The sequence below is a fragment of the Carcharhinus amblyrhynchos genome, chromosome 34 (assembly GCF_965287045.1).
Source record: "Carcharhinus amblyrhynchos chromosome 34, sCarAmb.v2.hapA, whole genome shotgun sequence".
NCBI lineage: Eukaryota > Metazoa > Chordata > Chondrichthyes > Carcharhiniformes > Carcharhinidae > Carcharhinus > Carcharhinus amblyrhynchos.
This window is the reverse complement of record NC_137357.1, coordinates 2,775,561-2,785,259: the sequence shown is the minus strand read 5'-3', so window position 1 is coordinate 2,785,259 and position 9,699 is coordinate 2,775,561. Positions and strand designations below refer to the sequence as shown.

The window sequence follows — 9,699 nt, the reverse complement described above, 5'->3', positions numbered from 1 at the left end:
TTTTCTGCATGGAGGTTGGTCACCAGTGGAGTGCCCCAGGGATCTGTTCTGGGACCCTTGCTGTTTGTGATTTTTACAAATGACCTGGATGAGGAAGTGGAGGGATGGGTTGGTAAGTTTGCCGATGACACGAAGGTTGGTGGTGTTGTGGATAGTCTGGAGGGATGTCAGAAGTTGCAGTGAGACATAGATAGGATGCAAGACTGGGCGGAGAAGTGGCAGATGGAGTTCAACCCAGATAAATGTGTAGTGGTCCATTTTGGCAGGTCCAATGGGATGAAGGAACATAATATTAAGGGTAGGACTCTTAGCAGTGTGGAAGATCAGAAGGATCTTGGGGTCTGGGTTCATCGGACTCTTAAATCGGCCTAGCAGGTGGAGGATGTGGTCAAGAAGGCGTATGGTGCACTGGCCTTCATTAATCGAGGGATTGAGTTTAGGAGTCGGGAGGTAATGCTGCAACTTTATAAGACCCTTGTCAGACCCCACTTGGAGTACTGTGCGCAGTTCAGGATGTGGAAGCTATTGAGAGGGTGCAGAGGAGATTTACAAGGATGTTGCCTGGATTGGGAGGCATGCCTTGTGAGGATAGGTTGAGGGAGCTCGGTCTTTTCTCCTTGGAGAGACGAAGGATGAGAGGCGACCTGATAGAGGTTTATAAGATGTTGAGAGGTATTGATAGAGTGGATTCTCAGAGGCTATTTCCCAGGGCTGAAATGGCTGCCACAAGAGGACATGGGTTTAAGGTGCTGGGGAGTAGGTACAGAGGAGATGTCAGGGGTAAATTTTTCACTCAGAGGGTGGTGGGTGAGTGGAATAGGCTGCCGGTGGTGGTGGAGGCAAATTCGATAGGGTCTTTTAAGAGACTGCTGGATGAGTACATGGGACTTAATAGGATTGAGGGTTATAGGTAAGCCTAGCAGGGAGGGATATGATTGGCGCAACTTGTGGGCTGAAGGGCCTGTTTGTGCTGTAGTTTTTCTATGTTCTATGCTAAATTGCCCCTTATTGTCCCAATGTATTTGGTTAGGGTAGATTGGCTATGCTAAATCGCTTCATAGTATCTAAAGATATGCAGGTCAGGTGGATTGGCCATGCTAAATTGCCCCTTAGTGTCCAAAGATGTGCAGGTTAGGTGGATTGGCCATGCTACATTGCCCCTTAGTGTCCAAAGATGTGTGGGTTAGGTGGATTGGCCATGCTAAATTGCCCCTTAGTGTCCAAAGATGTGCAGGTTAGGGGGATTGGCCATGCTAAATTGCCTCTTAGTGTCCAAAGATGTGTAGGTTAGGTGGATTGGCCATGCTAAATTGCCCCTTAGTGTCCAAAGATGTGCAGGTTAGGTGGATTGGCCATGCTAAATTGCACCTTAGTGTCCAAAGATGTGCAGGTTAGGGGGATTGGCCATGCTAAATTGTCCCTTAGTGTCCAAAGATGTGTAGGTTAGGTGGATTGGCCATGCTAAATTGCCCCTTAGTGTCCAAAGATGTGCAGGTTAGGTGGATTGGCCATGCTAAATTGCACCTTAGTGTTCAAAGATGTGCAGGTTAGGGTGGATTGGCCATGCTAAATTGCCCCTTAGTGTCCAAAGATGTGTAGGTTAGGTGGATTGGCCATGCTAAATTGTCCCTTAGTGTCCAAAGATGTGCAGGTTAGGTGGATTGGCCGTGTTAAATTGCCTCTTAGTGTCCAAAGATGTGTAGGTTAGGTGGATTGGCCATGCTAAATTGTCCCTTGATGTACAAAGATGTGAAGGTTAGGATGGTTTGGCCATGCTAAATTGTCCCTTAGTGTCCCAATGTATTTGGTTAGGGTAGATTGGCCATGCTAAATTGCTTCTTAGTGTCTAAAGATGTGTGGGTTAGGTGGATTGATTCCCGGCTTGGGTCACTGTGCGGAGCCTGCACGTTCTCCCCGTGTCTGCGTGGGTTTCCTCCGGGTGCTCTAGTATCCTCCCACGGTCTGAAAGGTGTGCTGGTTAGGTGCTAAATTCTCCCTCAGCATAACCTGAACAGGAGTGTGGCAACTGGGGGGATTTTCACAGTAACTTCATTGCAGCGTTAATGCAAGCTGACTTGTGACAGTAAGAATGGCGTATCTCCATACGTCAGATAGTTTCCGAAAAAAATGAAATAGCAGTTAGTTTACTTTTCGTTTACTTTACATCTTAGTGCTGTGAATAACAGGTGGGCTGAAGATATATCAGAGATGTTATTACCTCTGTTTTCAGGTCCAAGGTTGGCTGACCTCCTTTCCCCTTGCAATAAAGAAAATATCGTTTGGATTTGTGATTGAATGTAAGTGAGGCGCAGTTTTGCACACTGTCATGATACCTTATTTCTGTGAATGAAGCAAAGAGAGGATGTTTTATTGCAAACGGACACACACACACATACAGACACACACAGCAAGAGATGGTTCAACTCTCAGCTCATTTGATAAATTAAAGACTCCATAGAACATACGGTGCAGAATAGTCCCTTTGGCTGATCCAGTCTGCACCGACATGCCAGAAATACCTGACCTCCCACCCAGTCCCATCTACCTTGGCCCGTAGCGCTGAATGTTGTGGTGTGCCAAGTGTGCTGATCCAGGCACGTTCCAGGCTGTTTACAGTCTAAAGTTTATTTACTGGTGTCACAAGTAAGGCTTATGTTCACGCTGCAATGAAATTACTGTGAAAATCCCCCAGTCGCCACACTCCTGTTCTGGTTGCACTGAGGGAGAATTTAGCACCCAACCCGCACGTCTTTTGGACTGTGGGAGGGGAAACTGGACCACCCGGAGGAAACCCACGCAGACACGGGGAGAATGTGCAGACTCCACACGGACAGTGGTCCAAAAAGGGAATTGAACCCAGGTCCCTGGGGCTGTGAGGCAACAGTGCTAAACACTGTGCTCACCCCACCCTCTGGGTAAAATAGCTTTTCCTCACACCCTCCCCCCGAACCTCCTTCTCTTCACCTTGAACCTCTGTCCCCTTGTAGCGGACCCTTCAACTAAGGGGAACAGTTTATCCACTCTGTCCATGCCCCTCAATCTTGTCCACCTCGATCAGGTCACCCCTCAGTCTTCTCTGCTCCAACAAAAACAACCCAAGCCTATCCAACCTCTCTTCGTAACTTAAATGTTCCATTCCAGGCAGCATCCTGGTGACTGTCCTCTGCACCCCCTCCAGTGTAATTACATCCTTCCTATAATGTGGTGACCAGAACTGCACACAGTACTCCAGCTGTGGCCTCACCACAGTCCTATACAATTCCAACATGATAATCCAAAGATGTGCGGGTTAGGTTGATTGGCCTTGCTAAGAAAATTGCCCCTTAGGGATGCGTAGGTTAGAGGATATTGGGTTAGTGGGTAATAATATGTAGGGATATGGGGGTGGGGTCTGGGTGGGATTGTGTTCAGTGCAGACTGGATGGGCCGAATGGCCTCTTTCTGCACTGTAGGGTTTCTATGATTCTATGTTGGAAAATCTCAGCAGGTCTGGCAGCATCTGTAAGGAGAGAAAAGAGCTAACGTTTCGAGTCCAGACGACCCTTTGTCAAAGCACGACTTCCTTGATTTTGTCAGCTCTGCCTTGATTGATAAAGGCGAGTGTGCCATGTGCCTTTTTCACCATCGTACTAACCTGCCCTTCCGCCTCCAGAGATCTGTGGACAAACACAGAACTTCCTGGCCTCATGCCATTCATTGAACACTTCCTTGTCAAATTACTCCTTCCAAAGTGCACCACCTCGCACTTTTCAGGGTTAAATCCAGGCCCAGAATTTAACAGGGCAGGCGTACTGACGCCATCGCATGGTCTTCTGGTCAGAGAGCGTTCCAAGTGCACCCACCACTGATTCACTGGCCTCGCCTGATCAAGGAGCAGCGCTCCGAAAGCTCTTGATTCCAAGTAAACTTGTTGGACTTCAACCTAGTGTTGCGAGACTTGTACTGAACTTAATAACAGGGTAGGTCGATTCAAAAATCTGATGGCAGCAGGGAAGAAGCTGTTCTGGACCTCACTGAACTCATATTTGATTAGAATCAGAAAATCCCAATGATGTTGAAAGAGGCCATTCAGCCTATCCAGCCTGACCGACTATCCCACTGAGGCCCTATCCCCGCAACTCCATGTATTTACTCTGCTAATTCCCTGACACTAATGGGCAACCCATACTGGTTAGGTGGATTGGCCATGCTAAATTGCCCCTTAGTGTCCAAAGATGTGTAGGTTAGGTGGATTGGCCATGCTAAATTGCCCCTTAGTGCCCAAAGATGTGTAGGTTAGGTGGATTGGCCATGCTAAATTGCCCCTTAGTGCCCAAAGATGTGTAGGTTAGGTGGATTGGCCATGCTAAATTGCCCCTTAGTGTCCAAAGATGTGTAGGTTAGGTGGATTGGCCATGCTAAATTGCCCCTTAGTGCCCAAAGATGTGTAGGTTAGGTGGATTGGCCATGCTAAATTGCCCCTTAGTGTCCAAAGATGTGTAGGTTAGGTGGATTGGCCATGCTAAATTGTCCCTTAGTGTCCAAAGATGTGCAGGTTAGGGGGATTGGCCATGCTAAATTGCCCCTTAGTGTCCAAAGATGTGTAGGTTAGGTGGATTGGCCATGCTAAATTGTCCCTTAGTGTCCAAAGATGTGTGGGTTAGGTGGATTGGCCATGCTAAATTGTCCCTTAGTGTCCAAAGATGTGCAGGTTAGGTGGATTGGCTATGCTAAATTGCCCCTTAGTGTCCAAAGATGTGTAGGTTAGGTGGATTGGCCATGCTAAATTGCCCCTTAGTGTCCAAAGATGTGTAGGTTAGGTGGATTGGCCATGCTAAATTGTCCCTTAGTGTCCAAAGATGTGTAGGTTAGGTGGATTGGCCATGCTAAATTGTCCCTTAGTGTCCAAAGATGTGTGGGTTAGGTGGATTGGCCATGGTAAACTTAGTGTCCCATTAACCATGTTGAGAGTGTGAGATTACGGGGATAGGATGGGGGAGAGGGTCAGATACTCGGTCAAAGTGTCGGCGTGGACTCGATGGGCCGAAAGGCTTCTTCTGCTCTGTCAGGATTCTGTGATTCTAATGTGGGATCCACACACGAGAAAATGCTTCACAAATATGGATGCTGTAGCAGCCTGACATCCCTCCCCCTACTTCCTTCCCAGGGTCAGCTACACGGTGGTTATAGGTGTAGATTAGAGAGAGATTCGCTCTGTTATGCACTCTCAAGACATGAGCTTAGATGAAGAATAAAACTCAAGGCCTCCCTTTACTCGCAGTGCAAGCCGAGTTGTAAATTTGCAAATACAGTTTCATCTGAATTTGAAGCAAGGAAGACCAGGGCTGCGTGCCTGCACTTACCCACTTCTTCCTTCTGTTTCGTCGTGGTGACAACGTATTTCTTGTTGGCCTTTCGTGAAACAGCTAGAGCCCTGTTTTTCACCTTCATGATGGCGATCACTTTGTTTGCCTCTTTTCGAAGCTTCAGAGTCTTGCTTTGACGCATTGTTGCTGTATCGCAATGAACAAACTGTAACTGATGGTTCTCATTATGTTACATTCTGCTTCAGGGTAACTCTGCGCAAGCCACACCGAGAATCATAGACCCCCCCCCCCTTCATCTTGATCATGGCTGATCATCAAATTCAGTAGCCTAATTCTGCACCCCCCCCCTCCCCCACCAGTTCCCCACCCTCCCCTATCCCTCGTCCCCTTTATCCCCAAGAGCTGCACCTAATTTCTTCTTGAAATCACACAAGGTTTTGGCCTCAACTACTCTCTGTGGTATTGAGTTCCACACACATTCACCACCCCCTGGATGAAGAAATCTAGTAAGAAGTCTGACAACACCAAGTTTAAGTCCAACCGATTTATTTGATAGTAAACTCACAAGCTTTCGAGGTTTCCCTTTTCGTCAGGTGAATGGAGAGTTCTGGCCTCAGACAGAGCATATAAAGCACAGACAGTTTACAGATTACTGATTAGAATGTGAATCTTTAACCTTGACTGATAGCCAAGTTCCACACACATGAGGACGGTCTCAACTGGCATCTTGGGTTCATGTCGCTCTATCTGTAAGCCCCGTGACTTGTCTGGGTTTGCAAAACCTCACTTACTGTACTGTCTGGAGACAATACACATCTCTTCAACCTGTGATCAGTGCTCCTTCCACTCACATTGTCAGCCACTTCAGGACTTGAACAGCAGGTTAGGTGTAAAGATTCTCATTCTAATCAGTAATCTCTAAACTGTCTGTGCTTTATATGCTCTGTCTGAGGCCAGAACTCTCCATTCACCTGACGAAGGGACTAACCTCGAAAGCTTGTGAGTTTACTATCAAATGAATCGGTTGGACTTAAACCTGGTGTTGTCAGACTTCTTACTGTGTTTACCTCCAGTCCAACATCGGCATCTCTACACCATGGAGAAATCTAGAACAGAATCCCTAGGATCAAATTGGGAATTGAACTGAAGTGACTGGGAGAGAGGAGGTTAGTTCACAAATAGAGAGAGCTTGTCAACAGTGTGAGAGGGGGGAGAGGCAGGTGATGGAAAAGGGGAGCGCTCAGACTGGAGGTTTGAGATGAGTCTATTTTAACGCAAGGAGTGTTGTGAACAAACTGGATGAGCTTAGAGCGTGAATCACTACTTGGAAATGTGATGCACTGGCCACCACAGAGACTTGGATGACTCAAGGTCAGGACTGTGACTGTCAGACAAGTTTGGAAAGTGTTTAGTTGGAGTACAGGGAATGATGAGGCTATCAGGCAGGAAATTGGAGGCTTAAGTTGGAAAGGAGTTTTCTCAGGGACATCTCTGGAAGAAATGTGGCAGATTTTCAAGGAATATTTGTCTGGAGTTCTGCATAGCAACGTTCCAATGAGACAGGGAAGTTATGGTAGGTTACAGGAACCGTGGTGTAGAAAGGGTGGTCATAAATCTAGTCAAGAAGAAAACAAAAGCTTACTAAAGGGTTAAGAGAGCCAAGTAATGTTCGAGGTCTAGAAGAGTGTATGGCTAATAGGAAGGATCTTAAGAAGGAAATTAGGAGAGCCAGAAGGGGTCATGAGAAGGCCTTGGCAGGCAGGATTAAGGAAAATCCCAAGGCACCCTACACGTACGTGAAGAGCAAGAGGGTAAGATGTGAAAGAATAGGACCTATCAAGTGTGACGGTGGGAAAGGTTGAATGGAACCGGGAGAAATAGCAGAGGTACTTAATGAATTCAGGATTCACTATGGTGGTTGTAGTGCAGTGGACTGAAAAGCTTGAGCATGTAGATATTAAGAAAGAGGATGTGTCGGAGCTTTTGAAAAGCATCGGGAACATTCTTTCTGAATCTACCTTGTCCAATCTTGTTAGAATTTTATACGTTTCTATGAGATTCCCCCTCACTCTTCTAAACTCCAGTGAATATAATCCTAACCGACTTACTCTCTCCTCATATGACAGACCTGCCATCCCAGGAATCAGTCTGGTAAACCTTCGCTGTACTCCCTCTATAGCAAGGACATCCTTCCTCAGATAAGGACACCAAAACTGCACACAATACTCCGGGTGTGGCCTCACCAATGCCCTGTACAATAGTGTAGAACATCCCTATCCCTCTACTCAAATCCAATTAAACCTGAGGTTAAAATGGAATCTAACATGCATTTCTAAGTCCTTCATAACTCTTCTCCCTTCCCCCCCTCCCCTGTTCTATTATAAGCAGATATAATTAGCAGTGGTTAGCACAACTGTCTCACAGCGCCAGGGACCTGGGTTCGATTCCCAGCTTGGGTCACTGTCTGTGCAGAGTCTGCACATTCTCCCCCGTGTCTGTGTGGGTTTCCTCCGGGTTCTCCGGCTTCCTCCCACAGTCTGAAAGATTCACTGGTTAGGTGCTAAATTCTCCCTCAGTGAACAGGCATGTGACACGAATAAATAAACTTCAAGAAATAAACTTTAAGGTATTGTTTTAACGTGATTCACAAACACTCAACCTAAGATAGCAAAGCATAAGTATTAGCTTGCAACAGATTTTTGTCACAAGCCCAGATGAAAAAGCTTGGCAGATCAACTCGGAGAGTGTGAGAGAGACTGAGAGCAACAGAAGTAAAGTTTATTTATCAGTGTTACACACAAGTAGGCTGACATTAACACCGTAGTGAAGCTACTGTGAAAATCCTGTAGTTCGCCACACTCTGGGTGACACTGAGGGAGAATTTAACACCTAACCAGCACGTCATTCGGACTGTGGGAGGAAACCGGAGCACCTGGAGGAAACCCACACAGACAGAGGGAGAATGTGCAGACTCCGCACAGACAGTGACCCGAGCCGGGATTCGAACCCAGAGCCCTGGTGCTGTGAGGCAGCAGTGCTCACCGCTGTGCCACTGTGTCGCCCCCATCGAGCCCTATCCCTATTACCCCATGCATTTATCCTGCTAGTCCCCCTGACACCAAGGAGCAATTTAGCACAGTTAATCCACCTAACCTGCATATCTTTGGAGTGTGGGAGGAAACTGGAGCTTCCAGAGGAAACCCACGCAGACACTGGGGGAATGTGCAAATTCCTCACCAAAGTTCGAAAAGGTTTACCCCTTATCCTCAAACTATGTTCTGGATTCCGTCACCATCGGGAACATTCTTTCTGAATCTACCCTGTCTAACCCTGTTAGAATTTTATAAGTTTCTATCAGATCCCCTCTTCTAAACTCCAGTGAATATAATCCTCACCGACTTACTCTCTCCTCATATGACAGACCTGCCATCCCAGGAATCAGCCTGGTAAACCTTCGCTGTACTCCCTCTGTAACAAGGACATCCTTCCTCAGATAAGGACTGCACAAAACTGCACACAATACTCCAGGTGTGGCCTCACCAACACCCTGTACAATTGTGTAAATCATCCTCTATCCCTGTTAGAATTTGATAAGCTTCTTGGTGTCCCAAACTCCAAAGTATACAGCCTTTTGGGAGGAACTCTGAGAGCGAGAGAAGCGTAGCTTACCTCAGATTGAAAAGCTGCAGTGAAGGATGGTGGAGGTGAGGAGATGTCCTCTTGAAGTGTGGCTGATATTGAATCACGTTCCGATCTACAGCGCTGCCAGTCTTCCTCTGGTCTCCGGAGTGAGATGCTCACCAAATTTATAGGTCAAGTGAGCTCAGGTTTACAATGTGGTTTTGCTTCTAATCCACTTCAATCCAACCAAGCCTCATTTAAAGTCTGAACAGGTTGGGACATTCCCAATCCAAGCTGGCAAGCCAGGGCTCTCACCTCCTGCTTTGGGCTCGATTTACACGGTCCAAGCTGATTGGAGTAGGTGCAGCTCCTCCTCCAAGGCTTGATCTCATTTGCATCTTAGCTGGAAAAAATTGCCGAGACGCAGGGGGCGAATCAAGATCCAGCTTGGATCGGGAATGTCTCAACTTGTTGAGACTCTGAATTGGACTTGATTTGACGGAATTGGATTCAAAACAAACAAAAAAACGGAAGCTAAAACATAACTTGATGACTTCAGCCAAGGTCGGCATGTCGATAGTACACTCGATCTTAGCTAAAAGGCTGAGCTCGCAATGGGCAAGGCAACTACGCAGAGAGCTGTAAATTCAAGTCAAACCCACCCCCCCCCCACCCCCTGGAATGGGACTGGAATGTGGTGGGGAGGCCACTTTGCAAATCCTTCTGGATTGAATCATCTTGGACTGACCGTATAATCGGCAGGGTTCCTGTG

At 47.0% G+C, this 9,699-nt stretch overlaps 1 long non-coding RNA gene across 1 annotated transcript; it reads right to left on the bottom strand.

The window, feature by feature from the left end:
• Positions 1 to 2,223: 2,223 nt before the first annotated feature.
• On the bottom strand, positions 2,224 to 9,302 carry LOC145361433 (uncharacterized). The gene is made up of 3 exons (XR_013889830.1): positions 8,976 to 9,302; positions 5,343 to 5,517; positions 2,224 to 2,340 (listed from the first exon to the last, which is right to left on the bottom strand). It is a non-coding gene; the product is annotated as an uncharacterized LOC145361433 (long non-coding RNA).
• Positions 9,303 to 9,699: the final 397 nt, after the last annotated feature.